At 43.5% G+C, this 23720-nt stretch overlaps 1 protein-coding gene across 3 annotated transcripts in view; it reads right to left on the reverse strand.

Annotated features, from left to right (window-relative positions):
• LOC111874165 (synaptic vesicular amine transporter) overlaps positions 1–23720 on the reverse strand; it is a 136670-nt gene that overhangs the window by 96323 nt on the left and 16627 nt on the right. For 2 of the 3 annotated variants that reach the window (XM_023869420.2, XM_023869418.2), the window contains exon 1: positions 11906–12126. The exons of the other annotated variant lie outside the window; for it this stretch is intronic. The gene's annotated coding sequence lies outside the window, so the exon portion shown is untranslated. Of the gene's footprint in view, positions 1–11905; positions 12127–23720 lie in introns of those variants that run through there. 3 annotated transcript variants of the gene reach the window in all.

A 23720-nucleotide genomic window follows, 5' to 3' on the forward strand; every position in this document is an offset into this window, starting at 1 on the left:
CCTGCCAATCTTCATTCCACCAATTGCTCCACAATCACCATCACCTATCATCTGGGGCTGGTACAATAGGCCAGAAGTGGCCGCAGTACAAGGGACTTAGTCCCACCCCACTAGCAATAAAAAAAAAGTCCATTTGGTACTGCGGCTACTACCGGTCTATTGTACCAGCTCCAGATGACAATAGAGATTGTGAAGCAATTGGTGGAATGAAGATTGGCAGGGGAACACAAGTACCGGGAGAAAACCTGCCCCAGCTTCACTTTGTCCACCACAAATCCCACATGACCAGACCCAGGCTCGAACCCGGGACTCCGCGATGGGAAGCCAGTGTCTAACAGCTTGAGCTATGGCGCGGCCCCACCCGGGAAAGATGTGAAATGGAAACAAATGATTTTCCTTACTTTCATAAGCGAAGGGGAAATCCCACAATTTTTACAAATCTTCATTGCATGCGGGACTGGTATTAGCAGGGAGTCCTGTTTCATTGTGTACCTGTTGAGCAAAGACGAGGCTACAAAACCGCTTGTAGCTCCAGCAAACAATACAGACTTAATTATGATCAGCGAAGGCTGCGTGACGCTAAACTCGCTGTACGTCAACGACAGATCACAGATGACAGACACAGGAGACTGAATATATTATGAAATGTGGGTTTGATATCTCATATCTGTGACTATGAAGGACACAATTTTCTGTGGTATGACGCCGTATACTAGCTCAGAAGATCACTAACGTTTCGGAGGAAAATACTGCCCTCATCTTCAGGGTCTACTTCTTACCAGTTATTTCTTTTGGGTTTACTCTTCCATCATGAAGATGGAGGCATAACGCTCCTCCGAAATGTCGCTGAACTGTTACCGGACTATACGGAGTCACATCCCAGATGATGGTACTATTCCTTTCAAACCATAAAATCAAAACTGTGAGAATAACAGCACTGAAGAGAAAGGAGAATAAATTAGAGACAAAGAAGACGGGAGGAAGGGAATGAGAAATAGGGGGAATAAGAGTAGGATAAGTAAAAGTAGAAGGGGAAAGGAAGTGGAGAAGAAAAGAGAATGATGAAGGCAAGAATAATTTTTATGTTGTTTATTTAATGACACTGTCAGTAATTTAGCTTATATAGTGTCGAGTGATTGGATGGGAGTTACTAACGAAGTGGAAAGGATGGGGAAGGAAGTGGTCGTGGCCTAATTTAAGGTACAATCCCGGGATGTCTGGAGGGACTGAGAATAACCAAGAAAATCTCAGCTACAAGGGTCGGTGTCCCGGCCGAGATTCGAACCGAATACCAGTCAGAAGTTCTATCCTTTGATCTAGCTTACTCGGTCATAGAAGAAATATGAGATTGAAAGGGGAGTGAAAATAGAAAAAGAACAAGAAGTTCAGAGAAGAATTAATTGCCTACTTTCCTTTGATACGACAGACAGTACAGAAAACGACGCGTCCAAAAATTCTTCTATCCTTGCGTGTTTATTCGTTGCCCCGATAACCTTTTTACCCAGCTGTTGCCTAGCAACATACCTTTAAAGAGACACAGACTGATGGGAGGGACTTGTGAAGCACGCCGTTCCAATGGGCTAGGTGCAATGATATTCATACCAAGTTTCATAAGGATTAGTTCAGGCATTCAAAAGTTGATAAGGGGGGGATACACAGACACACAGGCATCGTGGTGATCGCATAAGCCTACTTTTGTTTTTTCAAAACAAGAAAGGTAGGCTAAAAACTGTTGCTATATAGGATTTGACGTTCTCACAGAGGTAAGTATGAAGAGTTCTATCTTTTAGGATGTGACGCAGTGTAGTGTGGTAAAAGCACGTTTCGGAGGACAGTACTGTTTCAATACCGCAATCGTAGTTCAATTTAGTTCTTGCTTTTTGTTTGCCTAGCGTATCTTGAACCACGAAGATGGAAGCAGTACGTTCCTCCGAAACGTCGGTGAAATTCTACCGGATGACACAGCGTTACATCCAAGAAGATTGCTTTTTTAAGTTGGTTATTTAAAGATACTTTCTGTATCCGGGTTATATAATGTTGATGATAGGATGATTAACGATTACAGAGCAGTAATTCTGCCAATTCCCATTCTACCAACTGATCCATATTCATTAATCATCATATCATCGACGCTATATAGTACAGATATTGACAGAGTCGTTAAATAACGAAGTTACGAAGTATCTTCCCCGTTTCTTAATTCCACGTCTACGAGTATACCCGTACTAATCAGAAAATCATCAATTCATAATAACCAATTTCTTCCCGGTATTTGGGGCAATGCCGGTCACGGTAACCAAGCGGTCTAAGGCATGCACTGTCTTCGCTCGCTTGAATACCGGGATCATGGGTTCGACACTCAGGGCATAGATGTTTAGTTTGTGTGTGCGTGTTTTTGTGTTTGTGTACAGGTGGAGGCCTTGCTACGAGCTGATCACCCGCCCAAGGAGTCCTACCGAATGTCTAAGATCTAGAAAAACCGAAGTGAACGGAGAAGTTCATGGAGGTAGGCCTAGGCCCACTGGGGCTGTAGTGCCAAGGGGGAAAAATTGGGGCAATACCGTGAAATACGAGCTACAGGTGTTTCGTACTGACTGTTTCAGTAGAGTCTGTGATCACAGAAACCCCCGTGAAATGATTCTGTACCGAGTACGTTCACATGCTCTTCAATTCTTGGACAGTTCGTGACGAAGAGATATTCCTTTGCGCCTCCTATTTTCACGATATCTGTCCATCCTCGGGTAACGGCTCTTTATATTCGTTTATTTTTGGCTTGATTTTTTCGTTTGATTAACTTATTTCCTTGTTAAAGAATAGTTTTATTCCCTTTTAAATAATATTTATTCGTGAAATTAGATTCTGGAGATAAAGTCCATTTGTTTAAATAAGCTCAACTTCAAGAAGATGGTTTGTGGAGTGGGGCTCCGTGCATTCTTAATCTCGGCTATAGGTGGAGAAGAGTGGCCAGTTTCACGTTCCAGCCGCTTTATCACTGGTGAAGCAACCTGCGGTACAAATTGGATTGGAGGCTGCGTGGATCTGGATATTCTGGGTAAAAATAAAGTTGCTCCTATGCTTTACTAATTAAGCACTACTCCGTGAAGGCGTTTGGGGGATTGGAAGAATAGATCCACTTTTTCTTGACCGCGGCACTAGTTAGAGGTGAGTGGTCAGCTTCACGCCCTACCACTTTACCCCCGGGAAAGAGCTCTCGGTACCCATTGAATAGGAGGTTGGGTGCACCCCAGAACCCGTCTGCATGACATGGAGAAAGAAAATTCTTGACCCTACCAGGATTCGAACTCCTACCCCACGGTAGTCCATCCCGTAGCCAGTCGCTATATCGACTGAGCTATCAAGCCTCCTCTTGATATTCTAGATAAGATACAAATCTCTTGTCCATGCCGAAAATCGAACCACAATCCCTCGGTCGTTCAAGCAGTCGCTCTACAAATTGAAATGTCCCAGCTCTTGTTATTGGAGTATTTAAAATTCGTAGTCGGGTTGCAATTTTGGTCAAATTCAGGCAACAATGAAGCGCAAATTACATGATGACCCAGTGTATTTCTGCTCGGATCCCGAGCAAAACTCGCTAAATATTCAAATGGAGCCAGAAATGTCTGGAATAAAAATTGTAGAGAAAAGAGAATTGCATATTTGTGCCCCATTCACATTTTACCTCAAGTCTTACAATTTTCGAGACGGATCAAAACTGAGTGAACACGCTATATAGGATATCAGAAAAGTCTCGATTCAAGGCTATGTAGAATATTTAAAGCAACGAATTTAAATAGACACTGCCTTCATCAATCGCAGCAGTAATGAACATTCGCAAAGACGTCCACTTCCGTTTACAAACGATATTCGTATTTCATGGAAAATACTCCGAAGAGATAATTTTAGCATGCCATTTATTACCAAATTCTCGAACATTCTGTATACAGATTTCCTTTTCTGTACTTCGGGAGATCCTTACTTTCGAAAGAGGAGATGAATCGATCCACGAAGGAAAGCTGGATAAAGCCAATTAATGGCGTACCATTCGCTACAAGCCATGGATGTAAGGCCGTAAAAGTGATTATATCATTCAAGTGAATAAATCGTTACGATTGAATTACATGCTTGATTAAGGCTATAAATCACGTCCTTGAACAAATTTTTTCCTTTAAAAAAATCAGCCAAATTAAATCGAAGTAGATAAAAGTCTGAAAATATGAAATGGATAGGCAGTAACGAATTAAAAAAAAAAAGGACACACACACACACATCGCGCGCGCGCGCGCGCGCGCAAGATCTCTGGTGGCGCAGCTCTGTGGGTAGTGTCGGAACTGTTCACAGATGCTGGTAGGACACCATGACATAGTATAACAAGGTGAGATCTACATATCGCAGTTTATATATCAGAAACATAAAAGTATCGCCGTAACTACGAGTCTTCCCTGACATTTTGTTGCGTCATCAAAACCCCAGTTTTGCATTTTATTTGCACACAAAAACCGTATTAGCGTTTGTTTGTTGTTCAGAGGCTAATGCTGTCACCTAATTCCGTTCTCTTAAACTAAATGCATAGTTTTCAGGCACAATTACAAATGCTTATTCAATATATAGATTTAATTGTCTCCATGAAGAGATTGGATTATCGTAATGCCTACAGGGCTGACTAATTTCATGGCATGTTTCAACCGAAATTTCGCCATTTTCAGATATATCTGAAATCCGAAAGTAAGGCACGAGTGTTAAAGACCGTATTATTCTGGGTTGTATCTCAGTGTAGTTTTCATACAAGCCGATATTTCTGAGGAAATTTTAGCTTCCATCTTCAGGGTCGAATATTACGCCAAGCAGGAAGCAGGCAGCAGGCTGAACATGAATAAGGAGACGATATGTTCTCGGAACCGCACGGTATCATAGCCCAGAAAACGGAATTGTTTTCCTTTCTAACGTTTAGATGTGGCCACGCGATATTTTTGTTTAAGAATGGCTAATTTAAAGATTTAGTCAAGATAAACATATTTCTCACTTAGCAGTAAGCGACTTTGTAGCTAAATTCAGAAGAACTGTACGCTGTGTGTGGACAGATATCCAGATACCTCGTGTCACACTATATTCTACTTCAAGGCATGGTACCAAGAGGTCAACAGGGCACTGTAGGGTTTTAATAACTAAATTACATTACAGATGGCAACACCAATGCACTACGCCACATTTAATTCTATAATGGGCAATAATGCATCAGTGACGTGGGAGAGAGGCCTACGTATCGGAGGATCCTAGCTGAGTCTACAAATCGTAAGTGTCTGCTATATACGTACATAAGGATATTCCAAAAAAATATACGTACACCTTTCCTCCGCCATTTTGTCTGACCGTCCTGCCATTCGATAAGGTGGCTGTGGCATTCATGTGACTATCACCATCTTTTGGGAGAATATCACATAACACACCATACAATGCTCTTTGGTTCAGCTTTGTAAATGTCCGTAGATAACCTCTATTAAAATATGAATGTACTTTTGTGCCCTCTTGTATATATACTGTAGAATGTAGATCCGTTGCTAAGTAACGACTATGTAGACAACGCCCGTTGTTAGGCAACAGATTCCTGACACGAACGAATGGACTGAGAAGAAGAGTTCTCTATGCGGTCCGTGCGAAAAGTGCGTGATGCAACAACAGAACTGTTGGAAGTGCTGTTTTCTATGCGGTCTTCATCGAGGTGTTATATGCAGGTCAAATCTGGAGTTTAGTTAGTTGGAGGGCAGTCGCCGGCCAGTAGGGGCGTGAACACAGCTGAGGAAGCTACGGCGTTGGAAGCCGTTACCAGGTGACAACCGGTGAAGATACAGCAGATTGAAAAGGGTTGATGCGTGCTGTAGTGAATTGTATAGTGTGTGAATTAGCGACAGCGCTGTAGTTACTTGTAGTTACGTTCTGTAAGAGTTCAACAAATCCAATTACCAATCCAAACCCTGTCTATAGTCACTTTATCACGTGACAATATTAGTGGGAAAGGTTTATGGGAGAGGATGGATATAGACATTCTCTGAAAGAGTTCCTAGAGGAAGTGACTTGATACATGAATTCTGGTGTAACGCCGATGGCTGTTTCAAGACAAAATTGTGATATTTATTTAACAGTTTTAGAAGCTTCTTCAAAGTTCCGAGGGACACTCTTTACTATGAAAACAAGATAGACCAAGCAGAAAGAGATTAACACAAGTAACAGAACAAGAAGAAAAATAAAAAAGCATTACACGCTTGGTAATAATTTTCTTCTTGCAATAGGAGTGTGTGCACTTAAGAAATGATTCACTCCACACTGGATAAAATAAATACACGTATCTTCATTCTGACATCAAAGACAGCAAGGGGTATACCACACGAATTATGTCTTGATGGTAAGATTTCAAAGAACACACTTAACCAATTAACCACTTCATATTTGTAGTCTCTATGGTGAGGCAGAAGAGGCAGTTGCTTACAGGGACAGACTGTCCTCTTTGTCAAAGAGGAGGTCCCACTTCCCAAACTGTAAATACCAGCAACACACAATTAAAATAAGATCATGACAACCACTGGGACTGCAAGCCGAGCAGCAGTGTGCTTGCTGGAAAACCTGAAATAAATCATTGTTCTGCCCCATATACATTGTCGTTTCGTGGGGTCAGATGGCAAGATGACAGATGCATTTAAAGAACTTAGAAGGGAGCTATAGTGGCTTTACCGAGATACGATCAGGGTATCTGCATCGTATGACTGAGAAAAACCAGGGAAAAGCTCAGTCAATATAGGTTTTGACCGGACCGAGATTCGAATCAAGCGACCTGTGAACACAAGTATAGAGCGTTACCGCTACGCTAACCTGCTCATTGACTCGTGTACAATTCTTCTGTGGGTTGTTTAACGACGATTTCGTTATCGGGGATATTTAGCGTCAGATGATGGGTTGATAAATGAACGAGGAATTAGAGGGGATCTGGAAGGAAAGGATCGTCGCCTAATCAATGCAACTGCGGCACATGCCTGGAGGAATTGAGGAAAACCACGAAAATCCTCAGTCAGTAAAGCCGTTGTCCCGGCCGGGATTCGAACAGAGCATCTTGCGAATAGAGGTCACCGGGTGTATTCGTACATGGTTGTCAAAGTTTCGGAAGTACATCTGTCTTTATATTGTACCGTGTGGACCCGTTGCTAAGTAATGACTCTATAAACATGCCGATGCTAGGCAACGACCTCGGAATAAACGAATATGCGGCAGCCGTTGCTGAGTAACGGTTTTTCAAACAAACATGTTCCCACAACAACCAATAAACTACAACAATGGTCATAAGCCGCAGATTTGGTTCGACACCAAGAATGACTGATTGATCGTCAGTCGCAATGTGACTTTGACTTTAAAGGGAAGTCTCACCGTGTGGTGGTGGCGTCAGATACCTCCATCGTGACCCTGCGCGTCGTAGGAGGCGACGAAAAGGGAAGTCTCAAATCTGAGACAGTAAAATATAGTCACGAGACCCACGGGGCTCGGATCTGAGAATGACTGTGCTGTCGAGGACCATAAGCAAATGACAGACCCGTCCTCTCGTCTGAGAGAGCGCCCCACATCAGCAAACCTGAAACTGTCTGACAGTAATAAAAATCTGGTCGTAAGCCCCAGATGGGTGCTTTATTCCGAGACAGTCTGGCCGACTGACCGTCGGTCAGACTCAAATTTAGGCTAGGAACACACACAGTGACATCGGACGTACGGAAAAAGTCGTACGATTTTTTTTTGCCGTACGGCCTCCTTTTCACACTAGAGCGACCAAATACATTTCTTTGCTCTCCGACTGTCGTACGGTAGATGTCGCATGTCGTCACGTATGAAAGCTAAGACTACACTTTATATTCTACTACTTAATGCGATATGAACCGTACGGACGTCGTACGATCGATGTCGCTGTGTGTGTTCCTAGTCTAACTGAGCAGGCAGTTGTGCGACATTCGCCAGTCAGTAAGCAAGGACATTGTTTCGAACCGTTACCGGGAAACGACCAGTGAAAACAAACTGAGAAGGCTAATAAATTAGCGAGTGTTATAATTACTTGTAGTTACGATCTGGGGGGTGTTCGATAAATCCAATTCCCAACCAAAATCCCGTTTATTATCAACCCCTAAATCGAGATAAGATAGAGCAGAAGTGGCTTCTGCAATACTTCATGGTGTCATAACCCAGAAGGCAAAATATTTGCATGTTCAGCGACGTTAAACACTGGAATATCGTCGCTTGTCGTTTGTCGATCAAGCAATGCAGATTAGGAACAGAATCCGGGATTTGATTGCTCTCATAACATAGAGTTATGTCGAACCGTCGCCGCTCTTCGCTGAAACCATTCTCCTCAGATGCCAGTACTAGCACCAGCGAACTGGCTCCGGCCGTGAAGACTACCGACTACAGAAAGGACTTGGGGCACGCGGTAGTGTAGTTGGTTGGGGCACAATGCTACAAGCCGGAAGGTCGCGGGTTCGATTCACGATGAGTCGTTGGATTTTCCAATTGACTGAATTCTTTCAGCCGCACTATGTCTCTGGGATCGACTCACCCTCTAACGGAAAAGAGTACCAGGGATTTTCCTGGGGGTAAACGGCGGCGCGTAAGGCTGACAACTTCACCCCCATCTCTGAGCCGACTGTCTAGATAATGTGGGAGCCTTGACGTCTCACAATTCTATGGACCTCCATGGCCTGTTACAGGGATGGCTTTACTTTCTACAGCAAGAATTTAAGTCTCAGGGAGGCCGTGCCATAGCTCGGGCGGTTAGTCGCCGGTTTACCATAGCGGCGGCCCGGGTTCGATCCAGGTCAGGTCATGTAGGATTTGTGGTGGGTAAAGTGGCACTGGAGCACGCTCTCTCCAAGTACTTCGGTTTCTCCTGCCAATTCTCATTCCACCGACTGCTCTACATTCATCTTCATCTACCATCCTGGGCTGGTACAAGAGGCCAAATAGTGGCCGTCATACCAAGTGGACTCAGTCTCATCCCATCCTGTGTTAAAAGAAAACTTCTTCGGCTGATATTATATATATATATATATAAGACTGCCTCAAAAAAGAAAAAGCCCACCTATTTCTGAATTTAACATTAAACTTCAAAAGCCAACAGCACAAAACATAGATTTTGGTTTATAGATGGCGTGTTCGTTATGATATATCGCTTTCGAGAGCTCAGTATGCAGCCGCTGACGTACTGAGAGCCGACAGCAAGATGTTGAGAAGACATTTATTTTAATTACGGTAGGGAGGCTCTCGGAGAAAGAGCCCCCCTTGTCCGTTGGATATATGGCTGGGTGAGCCCCAGACAATTTTTGAGCCGATGTTGTTCACTGTTTTCTGTTTCAACATCCGGGATCGCTCTAAGGCAATAATGGGCCTTGGGCAGACTATAATCTTAGAGCTCTCTGGCGTTACTTTTAAAAAGTACCTTAATATTTCATTCAAATATTAAATTTATATGCGTTACATTAACAGGGGCGATAAGGACAGGAAACGATTAAGTCACACAATATAAAAACAAATATATAACTTACTGAAAACGTAAGGCCGCGACATAGCTCAAGCGGTTAGTCGCCGGCTTCCCACTGCGGCGACCCGGGTTCGATCCCGGGTCTGGTCAAGTGGGATTTGTGGTGGACAAAGTGGCGTTGGGGCAGGTTTTCTTCGAGTATTTCGGTTTCCCCTGCCAATCTTTATTCCACTAATTGCTCCACAATCACCCTCACCTATCATCTGGGGCTGGTACAATAGGCCAGAAGTGGCCGCAGTACAAGGGACTTAGTCCCACCACACTAGCAATATAAAATACTGAAAACGTAACAGGCCGTTGGCAAATAGTTTTCAGATATTTGGAATGTGATGCTGTTTAGTCTGGTATAAGTTCAGGGACGAAGAATAAACCAAGCAAACTTGCCGCTCCTCTTTGACTCTGGAGATTGAGGCAGTACGCGCCTCCTAAACGTCGGTGAACTTGAAATGGACTACATGACACCACCTCCCAGAAGACAGCATTCTTCATAATCGCCCCAAAGCTAACTAATTAGGACAGAGGTTCTCAACCCTTGTGAGACCGCGTCCGGGTAAAGGTTGTTTTTTTGTTAAGACGAGGGCCCGGTAGCGGGCCGCGGGCTGCGGCCTAGCGGTTGAGAAACAATTTCTTAGGACACAATCTTGGAAAGTTTAAGCTCAGGGCACCGACCACCTCGCGGTAGGGGGCGCCCACAATAATTGGGCCCTTGGCAGCTGCCCAAAATGCCCACTGGATAAAGCGGCCCTCTTTATATTGCAGTCTCAGTGTTTGAGACCAGAGTACAGAGGAGCATATTTGGATTTGAGCTGTAAGAATCGATAAGAGACCGCTTAAGCTGGAGCTGCATAATCTGTACTCTTTACCAAACAGGAAAAAACGAGAGATATCACAAATGAATACAAAATTTTGATCGAAAACTTGAATGGAAGACGTCTTATTGTAGACCCAGGGGTAGGTGGGGGATGATATTAACACTTATCTTATACAAATTGGTGCGAGGATACTTCCTGGATCCATTTCAGAATAGGCACTCTTTTACCTACATTTTAAATACATTTTAATGGTACGAGGTAAAGTTTTTTCTGCTCCTAATTAATTAAGCATTACGCCATGAAGACATATGGTTTAGTGGAGGTACAGCCTCACCATTCTTGACCACGGCATTGGATGGGAGTGAGTGGTCTGCTTCACGCGCCAGTCGGTTTACTCCCAGGGAAAAAGCCCCGGAAACCAATTGGACAGGAGTCTGGGTGGACACCAGAGCCAGTCTAGACGCTATGGAAAAGAGAAACATTTCTTGCTTCTATCGGGAATCGAGCTCGGACCGTCCAGCCTGTAACCAGTCGCTATACCAACTGAACTATCACGTTAAATATCCATTTACTATTGAATTAATTAATAATGTTCTCTCAGCAAACAAAGATCGGCGAACACTGCATTTGCAATTGTCATCATCACCCTGACAATACCAGGTGCAAATTCCGCCGAAACGTCGTATACAATTCAACAATCCACGCAGCTCAACAATGAAGGGCAGTCTGATGCTCTGCCTAAATGTTACTGACAGTGGTGGGTTAAAATAAATATGACCATTACTTTGGCCGTTGTGAGAAGTCTCGTGTTTTTAAAATACGCGTTTGAAACGAGTCTAGGTCCTACGGTTGAAACTATGGGGTCAAATTGGGTAGGATACTTCCCTCTCTTACGTCTGATGACGGAACCAGATACACGTTCGGGAACATTATGTTCGAAAATAAAAACTATGAACAATGTTCAGAATTACATTCGTGTTTACCAACATAATGCGTTGTACGCTGCGTGCAAAAACAAAAGATACGAACGTTTTAAAACGTTCTATTAAATATAGTTACAATACTGAGATATTTATATCTATATTAATAATTAATAATTGTTTTTCATTTAAGTGCTATTATTTACGAATAATTATACAAAATATGTTAAACATTTATTAAAACATAGATAGCCACCACCTGTTTTAACATTAAGAAACTCTTGTGTTTTCCTAACAAACGGCATTGTAATTCATGTGTTTCTCGAAATCGGTTATTTCCGCAAACAGCATTAACCGACAGGTTTTTCTTATGGATAAGCAGTTTGTTTACTGTGAGGTAGGAACTCCAGCTCTGCACATTATTCAGGTTTGATTCGCCCTTTACTAGGTAACAACAGCAAGCTATTTAATAATCTTTCAGTATGAGAGCAATATACTTTATGTGCCTAACTCTCGATATCTGTGCTACATAATTTTACATCAGTAAACTCTGCAATCGACTCAAAAATATTAACCCGCCAAAATACTCGTAATTTGCTTGAAACACTCACCGACTATTGCTGCGTTGCTACTGTTGTGGACGTGGAACCCCCCTCAAGTTTCCATAGTGTCCGGGGGCGGCTGACATGTAAGAGTAGCTGCCTGCCCCCGGCTAGGGGCGGTAGAGAACCAGTGCTGCTTGCCTCAAGATGCTTAATGGACGCTCGCCGCGCTGCGTCTGTTCAAGCGAGTCTCAGCAGAACAAACGACAATCGACGTGCGCGTCTGCGTGGTTCTGGCGGGCTGTGTTCCTTCACATCGCTCTCATATCCACACGACCTACCCACTCGCAGCACCCCTATTGGCCAGCGTAAAAACTACTACAATACGCATGCGAAATGATCTTCTTTTGCACAACTTTTTTTCTTTCTATCAATTTTCATGGTGAGGAGACGCCCTAAATTGCATTATCCACTCAGTATGAGCTGGATTATTGTTACATATAGGTCAATATATTAATACTAACCCACAGGAAAGTGTTACGGAAGACTAGATTATAACTTAAAATATAGGTTAGAAATTCTACTGATCCTACAAGGGAATGTGACAATTGTCTCTTTTCAATTAAAAAACTATTATGATGGAGATTGTCCATTGTCAAATGTATATTTAAATTGCACGGCGTTTCGGAAGGTGGATCTACTTCCACCATCAGATGTAAAAGGGGGAAGGAATCTTAGTCAGTTGGGTCCTTTAGACACAGCAAGTTTCTATCACTGGGGAACGAAAGGCATTTTAAACTGCTCATATATACTGTTACCGTCAAATATAATTTGCAGGAGACAGATATGCATATGGGGAAAGAAAAACGTCGTATAATATAATGTGTATATGACAATGTTCAATAACGAATACAATCTTGCCGTAATGTGCCTCAGTGAAATACACAATATTTCGGAATCTGGCCTTAAAATGTCTGGACTCGAATAGTACACAATTTTGACATAATTCTTCACGCTTCCTTTCATTTTGTCCTTACTGTCACCGCTTTCACTCAATGTCGCATCGACAATGTCCTAATCTAAAGTCAATCTTGGGGCCTCGCCATAGCTCAAGCATTTAGTCGCTGGCTTCCCATCGTGGCGGCCCGGGTTCGATCCCGGTAATAGTCAAGTGGGATTTTTGGTTGACAAAGTGGCGCTGGGGCAGGTTTTCTCCGAGTATTTCGGTTTCCCCTGCCAATCTCCATTCCACCAATTACTCCACAATCACCCTCAACTATCATCTGGGGCTGGCAAAATAGGCCAGAAGTGGCCGCAGTACAAGGGACTAAGTCCCACCCCACTAGCAATAAAATAAGTAAATCTTTCTTTAAGCATAAAGGGACAGCGTTATCCTTGTGTTCAATTAATCGCCACGCCATGAAGAATGGGTGAATGAAGGTATAGCTCCGTGCATTCTTAACACCGGCATTAGGTGGAGATAAGTGGTCAATTTTATGACCCGATTGCCTTATCACTAGTACCCATTTGATAGGAGACTGTGTGAGCCCCAGACGCGGTCTGGACTTCGTGGGGGATAGAAAATTCTTGCCACTGCCGGGAATCGAACCGAGGTATTCCAAAGCATATCATAGTTATTATAACAATTATCGCCTTCTACCATTATGAAGTAGATATCAGTTTTCGCCTCAACTTTGACACCTGTCTTTTTAACTACAAATTGTTACATCCCGGAAGACGATGCAACTTTTTTTTATTGCTAGTGGGGTGGGACTAATTTATTTTTAATGCTAGTGGGGTGGGACTAAATCCCTTGTACTGCGGCCACTTCTGGCCTATTGTACCAGCCCCAGAAGATAGGTAAGGGTGATTGTGGAGCAATTGGTGGAATGAATATTGGCAGGGGAAACCTAAGTACTCAGAGAAAACTTGCCCCAGCGCCACTTTGTCCACCACAAATCCCACTTGACCAGACCTGGGAACGAACCCGAGTCGCCGCGATGGGAAGCCATCGACTAACCGCTTGAGCTATGGCGCGGAATATGATGCAACTTACTGTTCATGGTCCTAGCAGTGAGAACACGAAATCTCTCGAAAGAGCTCCTACGGACCATAGAACCAAGAAGGTTACTGGATATTAAGTGAAAAGTTCTGTTAGTTCAGCAGGGACCACAGTTCACCAGCCAACTGCTTTACACTACGTACCATTGCATGGAAAATCGGTTGAGTTCCAGGATGAATAGAGAAGAATTCCAGCCTGAACCGGGATTCTAAACTTGGTCCTCCAACCCACAGCCACTGATAACCTGTTCAGATTACGACATAACTTCTGAAATCCGGAATAGTGACGTACATTGCTAAGCAACGGCTCAGTAGACACGTTCCAGCAGCAACGAATACGCAAACAACAATCGAGGTATTGTTGGGTTATAACGATGGAAACGGTGTTTTCTGTTGGGTCCGCACCGAGGCTATATAACGACGACCCCAGGAGGGCTAATAATAATTGAGAGAGTCTTGGGAATTGGCGTTGGCAGAATAATAGAGAAGATAATTGGCAGTTGCGTCAGAGAATTCGATTGAGATTTCCGGAGGCTGGAAATGGCTTATCGGGTGCTATGATGAACTGTAAATTGTGGAGATTAGCGGTAGCGCTATAATTGCCTATAGTTCTAATTGGTGTGTACAAGTGGTTAATAAATCCAATATCCGATCCATACCCCGTCTATAGTCACACACACACTAAATCGTGATAATACAGTGAACCAGTTCTTTTACTGTGAGGTCTAGTCCTACACTGCATTTTGATAATAAATACGTACAACGTAATCATCCTAAAATACTTTTCCCAGACTAAACGGATATAATGCCGGTCACGGTAGCCGAGCGGTCTAAGGCATCTACTGTCTTCGCTCGCTTGGAAGCCGGGATCGTGGGTTCGAATCCCACTCAGGGCATGGATGTTTAGTTTGTGTATGTGTGCGTTTTTCTGTGTTTGTGTACAGGTAGAGGCCTTGCGACGAGCTGATCACCCGTACAAGGAGTCCTACCGAATGTGTAAGATCTAGAAAAACCGAAGTGAACGGAGAAGTTCATGGAGGTAGGCCTAGGCCCACTGGGGCTGTAGTGCCAAGGGGGGAAAAAACCCGGATATAATGCATATAATTAAGTCTAAATGTATGTATCACCAGACTTCGGTTATCTTGACCCACAGAATTTTGCAATAAGCACGTTTTCTTCTTGCTGATTGCACAATTTTCTTATTTTTCGACACTGAAAAGAGAGGTAAGATGTCCCCGCGAAATGTCGCTAAATTTGAACCAGACTACACGGCTTCACATTCCACTGTAAAGGAGAATTGAACTTGGTGACTATGTTCATCGAGGAACAAACGTAGCTTTCTGAATACCCGTTGCATGTCGCTGGTTTGATGAGCTGTCAACACATAACCTTTGACAAAGCAATCAATCAATGCACCGCTCTACACAGGGTAGGAATTTTACCGAGCAGGGACCGTAACTCGTAGGTCACCACTCTACAGGTCGCAGAGAAAAAAACAGTCACATGTGATTTTTGAGGCGTACATGGAGAATTCAATGAAAATTACTGTGTTGTGGAGAGTGACGCCATGAAAACGTACGGGGAGTGGATATATAGACTCAAGTTTACTTGACCTCGGCATTAGCTGGAGGCGAATGGTGAGCTTCACGCACTGGCCGCTTTATCCCAGGGGAATAGGAGGCTGGATGGTTCCCAGTGCCGGTCTGGACGATATGGGGAAGTAAAAATTCATGTCCCCCTCGGGACTCGAACTCCGACCCCTTGGTCTCGCAGCCCCTAGGCAGTCGCTATACCGACTGCGTTATCCCGGCTCTTAGTCACGCCATTTCGCAGGAAACTTCTGCCTCCATTTTCAGGGTAGAAAAGATGGAACATAGAATAACTTCTTCATAGAGCATTACTGAATGATTTTTGGAGTTCTCACGGGTGTGACTACGAAAATTACTGTCTTCTGGGATTTTACACCTTATAGTCTGGTAAATATTTACCTATGTCTGGGGTAAATCTCCTACTTTCTTCTTCAGTGCAGTCGAATGAAACTAAAGAATAGCTCACCGTAAGGGATTCTCTTTTATTGCTAGCGGGGTGGGACTAAGTCCCTTGTTCTGTGGCCACTCTACTGGAGCAATTGGTGGAATGAAGATTGGCAGGGGAAACCGAAGTACTCGGAGAAAACCTGCCCCAGCGCCACTTTGCCCACCACAAATCCCACTTGACCAGACCCGGGATCGAACCCGGGCCGCTATGGTGGGAAGCCAGCGACTAACCACTTGAGCTATGGCGCGGTCCACAGTAAGGGATTACTATGTGACATTTGAGATACTCACAGCTGTGAATGAAAATTACTCTCACTCAAAAAGCCGCCAAATTTGCAGCTACTCAAGAACTTCCCATCATTTTATGGAACCCAAAGGTTCATTACCGTGTTCACAAGAGCCCTCCACTGGCTCCTGTCCTGAGCCAGATCGATCCAGTCCGTACCACCCCATTATATTTGTCCAAGACCAATTTTAATATTGTCCACCCACCTACATCTTGGTCTTCCTAGTGGCCTCTTTCCTTCTGGCTTTCTAACCAACATCCCATACGTATTCTTCTTCTTCGCCATTCGTGTTACATGCCCTGCCCATTTAACCCTCCTTGACTTGATCATTCTAATTCTACTTGGCGAAAAGTACAAGTTATGAGCTCTTCGTTATGCAGTTTTCTCCAACCTCCTGTCATTAGATCCATCTTCGGTCCAAATATTCTCCTCAGTACCCTGTTCTCAAACACCCTCAGTCTACTGTTCCTCCCTTAAAACGTTAATAGCTAATGTGTATAAACTTCGAAGTTCATTTTCATATATTATCCCAAACGACGGAACAAATAAATACGCAAGAAATAAAATACTCGTATATACACATAATTGTACTGTATTTGTATTGTATTCAGTTTGTGTAATGTGTCCTTTATTGTTTGTGTACTTTAGTGCGCTGTCTTTTTTAGCGTGATGTGTGTTATTTGTGTGTTGTATCTTATTGTAGTACCACTGTCACCGGGTAAAACCCATTTGCATTTAAAATAATAATAATAATAATGAATAATAACAAATTTGGACTCTTAAGGATGTGGTTACACTTCAGATTGTACGAGAAACAGACCTACACGATCCTCTGAAGTTCGTGACAATGATTGATTCATTATACCTATATTACTTTGGACATATTCCATTGTCTGAGGTATATTGTATCTAAAACATAGCTGACGTAGCTTCATCACCATAGAATGACGCAAATAGTTACGTCATCGTTAGAAAGTTATTAGATTCCATTTAAAATATATGACGAAATCTACCTTCCGTAAAGTTGCTTGCTATCGGTTTGACGTACCCTCAGACGTTTTAAACAGACAATTTTTGTTTGAAATACACAACTTGTGGAAAACTGGATCTGTTTGCGTCATCATGTATAGGGAGAGAGATTCCGTTTTCATCTCCCTCTGACATCTGACGCTGTCAGAAGGTTTAACTACTTTCTTACGGATTGCTCTAAAACAGTGTTCAAAAATTATATTTTTTTCACTCACGACACACCAAAATCTGTCAAAGATACATTAACATACCACAAAATTACGCCTCAGGAACTATACAATACATGGACATAAATATGTATCTGTATATAGAACCATTCCCTAAAGCTATCCCTGTAACAGGCAGTGGAAGCCCATAGGGTTGTGAGACGTCGAGGCTCCCACATTTTCTAGATAATCGGCTCACAGATGGCGGTGAGGTTGTCAGCCTCACTCACCGGCCGCCCTTTAAACCCCAGGAACATTCCTGGTACTCATTTCTGTTATAGGCTGAGTCGACTCCAGGGCCATAGTGTGGCTGGAAGGAATAGGACAATTGAATAAAATCTAATGACCTCATTGGGAATCGAACCCACGCCCTTGCGGCATGTAGCATAGTGCATACATCCTCTCCCACTGTGTATTATATTAAATTGTATATTTGCAACAATACAAAGGTGGAGGAATAGTCACTACAAAAACGTAAAGGACAGAAACCAAAATAAATAATGGATATCCAAAAGTCAATATTTAAATGTTTAACATATAGCCGTTTTCTGTGACGTAGGAATATATGATTTATTATAAGATTTCGCGGCACACTTGATACCTTGCGTTGTCTTTTATTACGTAACTACGCTGTCAATATCGAAGTTACATACGTCGATGAATGGATGGTTCATGAATATGAAGCAGTTGATGGAAATGAGAATTTGTAGGGGAAACTGATGAACTCGAAGAAAGCCTGCCCCAATGCCACTCAAACCAACAAAATTCCATATGACCTGGGTCCGAACCCGGGCCGTCAGGGTAGGAACCTCACTCATAACTGCTTGAGCTATGACACATCGTGGCAACACACTAATCGCTGACCTCTGCCCTACAATACTTAGGACAGAAGAATACCGTATTTACGCATGTATAGGCCGCGTGCGTGTATAGGCCGCAGCACAATTTTCAGACAGAAATTATAGAAAAAATAATTTTCTTGGAATATTATTCTCTGTATTACTAATTATGAATAAATTTTTTTAAAAATGAAGTGTGATTTCGAATATTTCGAATATAAGCCGCACCCCAGTTTTCCTCTTGAATTTTTGGCAAAAAATGTGCGGCCTATACATGCGTAAATATGGTACATTTTTAAGGGATAATTAATTTTTTTATCTTTTCCCAAAGAAGTGTGATATCAAATTACCCAGTTTGCCACCCACACACCCGCCAATGCCCATATGGACGGTTCCCAAGGTGATATTCATATAAGATTTACATCTATTTACCCTTATCGAGCACCAATGACCCATCCTGCAAGAGCAGACGATAACACTAACAGGGGTCAATACACTCGGATAAAGTTTGTGGGTAGTTCTATACTTGGGCTGTACCCGATGCCCACCCACGTGATTTACGTGTAGTATATGAAACGGATAGCACAGCTAGGCATCTGACCCAATTCGGGGGTGTCACTTTCCTTGTTTGTTTATCGAATTTCTTCGTAAACGAGCTTTAAAAGAAATCAAATCACTTATGACGTCATTTATTTCCCAGAACCTACGAAGTATTGAGTGTCTGAAGTATCTTTACGGATGCGTCCTCATCAGACAGTGAAGTAGATAAGAAAACTCCGTGGTTTCAGTCCGCAAGCGAACGCTGGCGAAGTTAGTGCAAATTTTTGCGGATAGAGGGTGTCACGTGGTGAGCGCAACGGATCCCCACGGCCGTTAATTTCGGTTTTCTAGACCGGAGCCGATATTTCCTTGAAACAGCTTCTTAATTATCCTCACGAGGCTGAGTGGAGCCCGTTCCAGACCCACTACTTCTCAGAAAATTTGGTAGCTCCGGGAATCGAACCCGGGACCTCTGGATCTGTAGGCAGGAACTCTGACCACTATACCAAAGAGGCGGTAGATTATGGCATAATTAAAAATTACTAGAGTAAATTACTCCTTCTTCTCTTGTCGAAGGGGAGGCACATTTTCAAAACACAAGTGGTTTTGGAACGAAGAATTATGTGGTCATGGGTCCCGACGGGGCTCGAAACCAAGAATGATTGTGCTGGCTAGCACCAGCAACAAATTACTGCTCTGCTCTCATGCTGGAGATCTCGTTGAACACACAGGGACCTTCTTCCGTTAATGTTGCCTCCTCAACGTGACCTCAGAGGTGTTCCAGTCAAGTTTAACACTTCATTTTACTCTTATTTCTTCTTCTTCTTCTATTGGAGCGTAGGCTATCCGTGAAAAGATTCGTTTCATTTAGTTTCTTACTCTAAAACACTCGATATGACTCCTTGGACGGGGGATCAGCCCATCGCAAGGCCGCTACCTAGCACAAACACGAAATGAACAGAGAGACATTTCATGCCTTAGACCGCGCGGCCACCGGATTTACTCTTGTATTGTATTGTACTGTATTGTATTGTATTGGAGAGGGTGGGTTTCCCCATGCACTTAGACCAACTGTTGGTCCATTGTGCGTCCCCTTATGATATTCTACCAGTCTCTATTCCCTACCGGTACTGGTGCGTGCCATCAGTCCCGAATCAGCCAGCGAGTTCGGCCTCTACGGGCTCAGCGGTATCTCGATGCTTCCCCCATCAACCAGAGCCGTTAGAGACTACTGTTGGGCGGGAAATGTCCTGGATGTGGCTCAGTGGTCCCCTTAGGACATGAGGTTCTTTTACGTGCCGTAAAGCTACGACATGGGACCCACGGCTTAAAGTCCCTCCCGGAGGATTTGTTCCCTGAATTTTTCCGCCCTTAAAAATTCCACGACCTCCGCCGAGTTTGAACCCGCGTACCTTGAGTCACGAGATGGGAACGTTACCCCTAGACTACGGAGGCCGCTGGATTTACTCATGATAAGAAACGTAAAAATGTCGGTGTGTCTGTTACACACAGGCCCGAGCCGGAAGTACTGGCGATGTCATACTGTCCTCCTTAATATGACGACAATACTGCGATGAGGACATGTTACAAGATGCGTCTCCATCGTGTGCCGTGTGTTTTCGTCAGGAGTTAAGTGGCAGCTCTCAGACCAGAGTGTGAAGCCGTGTTGCCACCGTCTTAGGGGTGGCGCCTTCGGCTGTACAAGAGAAACTGCTCATCTAATGAGGTCACGTCTGTTGGTGGTCCTGGGTTAGGAACTCTACGCCACGCGACAATCACGTAGGTAAGTCTTATATCATTCTGCATAATGTAACTTCATAAATTCACTTGATCATGGCTACATATGTCACTTAAGAAATCATCATATACAGAGTGATTCATTTAGAATTGGGCTCACTGAACAAGTTAGTCATGCAATAAAGTTCTAGATTTGTATTAGGGAGTTGCAAGGTTCGATTATTGACTGTGATACCGACAATCCTGACCAGTAACAAGGATTTTCTTAGTCTGTCCAGGAGAATACCGCGATAATTCCTCAATTTAGGCGACGATCGCTTTTTACAAATCCTACCCAATTCAACAATCATAATACCATTCGACGATAAATACTATAGGTACTCACAGCGTCGTCAAATAAGCAACAGAAAGAATTTTGGTCCATAATTTTATACGCTCCCCCATCCTAGTACAGATCTTGAAATTTATGTTTTTTTAGATTTCCTTACGTTTATGTACATATACGTGTATATACACACATACACACAGGGACACGCGGTAGTGTAGTTGGTTGAGGCACTATGCTACAAGCTGGAAGGTGGCGGGTTCGATTCCCGATGAGGTTACTGGATTTTTCAACTGACCTAATCCTTCCAGCCGCACTATGGCTCTGGGGTCGACTCAGCCTCTAACAGAAATGAGTACCAGGAATCTTCCTGGGAGTAAAGAGAGGCCTGTGTTTTCGGACGACAACCTCACCGCCACCTATGAGTCGATTGTCTAGAAAATGTTGGAACCTCGACGTCTCACAACCCTATCGGCCTCCATGGTTTGTTACAGAGACGGGGTATGATTTGGTGTATGGATTTATCGGCCACTTATACACACCACCCGGAACTACAAACACTTACTATGCTATAGCTGATTTCCACACTTCACAAATCACAGCACCCGCTAAACTTTTCAAGCCTGCTGTGTATTCTTCAGTTGTTTCCTGTCAACGGCTTCTAACAGTGGAGATTCTTCAGCTTCCCGCGCTCAGATCCTCATGTCACAGACGCCCGTGCAGAACTCTTGTCAACTGTCAACTCAACTGCAGCGCCATCAGTTCTCAGTCTCTCTTGCACATCTCAACTGACTGGTTACCTCAATTCTCTTCCTCATAACTCCTTGGTGCGGACCTCGTAGACAACACGCCGTTTTCGACGTTGCCGCGGGAAAGTGTTTACCGAGCCGTTGCCCAGAAACAGGTCTGATATAACCGCCCGTCTCACGATCGTTGCATAGCAACGGCTGTACACGCTACAATATACGTATATGTATAAATACACATTGCATGAACGTAAGGTTTGTAGTAGTTCACGAATGAATGAGAAATATTTTGTTTCAGTTTATCGTATCTATTCTGTGAGTACTGATAATATCTTGGTGTGGCTGTGTGTAAAGTTATGTACTATATAAATGAGACGCATTACGATTTATTATTTGTGCGCGATATTGACGGGAAATGGCTCTACAACTCCAATATGCTATATCATTCAGTAACATGTAGGTCCAGAAAGGAATACAAGAGAAAGCTAAGGAAGTTATAGTAAGAGCGCTTACATACAGTGTTGAGATTTCCTGTTGGATTTTAAAACTGTGCTACGCTAGTTAAAGTATGAAAGTAAAAAAGTAAAAAGTAAAGCTATCCCTGTAATAGGACATGAAGGCCCATAGGGTTGTGAGACGTTGAGGGTCCCACATCATCTAGACAATCGGCTCAAAGATGGTGGTAAGGTTGTCAGCCTTACGCGCCGGCCGCGCTTTACTCCCCAGGAAAATTATTTAATCAATTCCTGGTACTCATTTCTGTTAGAGGCTGAGTGAACCCCAGGGCCATAGTGCGGCTGGAAGGATTAGGACAACTGAAAAAAAAATCCAATGACCTCATCGGGACTTGAATCCGCGACCTTCCGGCTTGTAGCATAGCCCCTCAACCAACTACGCTACCGCGTGCCCCAAAGTATGAAAGTATGAAAACAAAATCCGTACAAACAATTTTCATTCTTCCCTTGAAGCGAGCATTGAACATGGGTCTTTAAGCTTAAGACACATCCCAGGTTTCTTGTCCGAACCACGGTGATGACAAGCTGAAGGGACAGATAAAAGATTGTAAGGTATAGGAGAATAGAAATGGGATTGGAAGCGAAGGGGAAGAAAATAACTTCAAGAAAATTTCTTTAAAACATGAGAAGAAGAATTTAAAAGTAAGGCAAGGAGTTTAGAGAGAGAGAGACAGAGACGTGTGGTCACAAAACAGAAAATGGTCAGCTGAATGTGATTACAAAATTTGGTGTGCAGTTCGTACTGAAAGAAGAACAAACAAAGATAAATGACGAAAACGTATGCAGATGAATCAGGGTTTCAACATTCGCCGCCATGAAAAACTTGAAATCTTACTGAACCTCTACGATAAATTAGAAGTGACAGGAAGTACAGGCGGTCGATTACTTTACGACGCTCTCATAATATTAAAACTGATCTTCAGGAAACGAGATAGTGTGAATGTGATTCATCTGGCTCCGTATAAGGACCAGTGGTGGGGTCTTGTGAACACGGTAATAAAATTTCAGATTCCATAAACTTCTGAGAATTTACTGAGAAGCTGAACAACTAATAGGTTCTCAAGAAGGGCTCGGCTCCGTGGAATTAGTAACTAGACTACAAAGCGTTCAATAGTAGGATGATAGATGAATGATGAACTGGTAAGAATGTGTAAGGAAACGGGCGTAGCCTAACCGAGGTATTATCCCGGAATTTGTCTGTTGCAGGGACTGAGGAAAACAACCAAAACCTCCAGTCAGGCAAGCCGGTGTTCTGGCCGATATTCGAACCGAGGACCTTCCGAATACGAATCTACAGAATTATTTTTATGCTCAGGCGGTTAGGCGCCGGTTTCCCACCGTGGCGGCTCGGGTTCGAGCTCGGGTCTGGTCATGTGAGATTTGTGGTGGACAAAGTGGCACTGGGCAGGCTCCCTCCGAGTACTTCGGTTTCCCTTGCCAATTCTTATTCCACCAAATGCTCCATACTCGTCTATCATCCGGGGCTGGTACAATAGGCCAAATAGTGGCCGAGGTACCAAGTGGATTCAGTCTCAGCCCACCCCCCCCCCCCCCCCCCCCCCC

The sequence above is a fragment of the Cryptotermes secundus genome, unplaced genomic scaffold (assembly GCF_002891405.2).
Source record: "Cryptotermes secundus unplaced genomic scaffold, Csec_1.0 scaffold26, whole genome shotgun sequence".
In the NCBI taxonomy this organism is placed as follows: Eukaryota; Metazoa; Arthropoda; class Insecta; order Blattodea; family Kalotermitidae; genus Cryptotermes; species Cryptotermes secundus.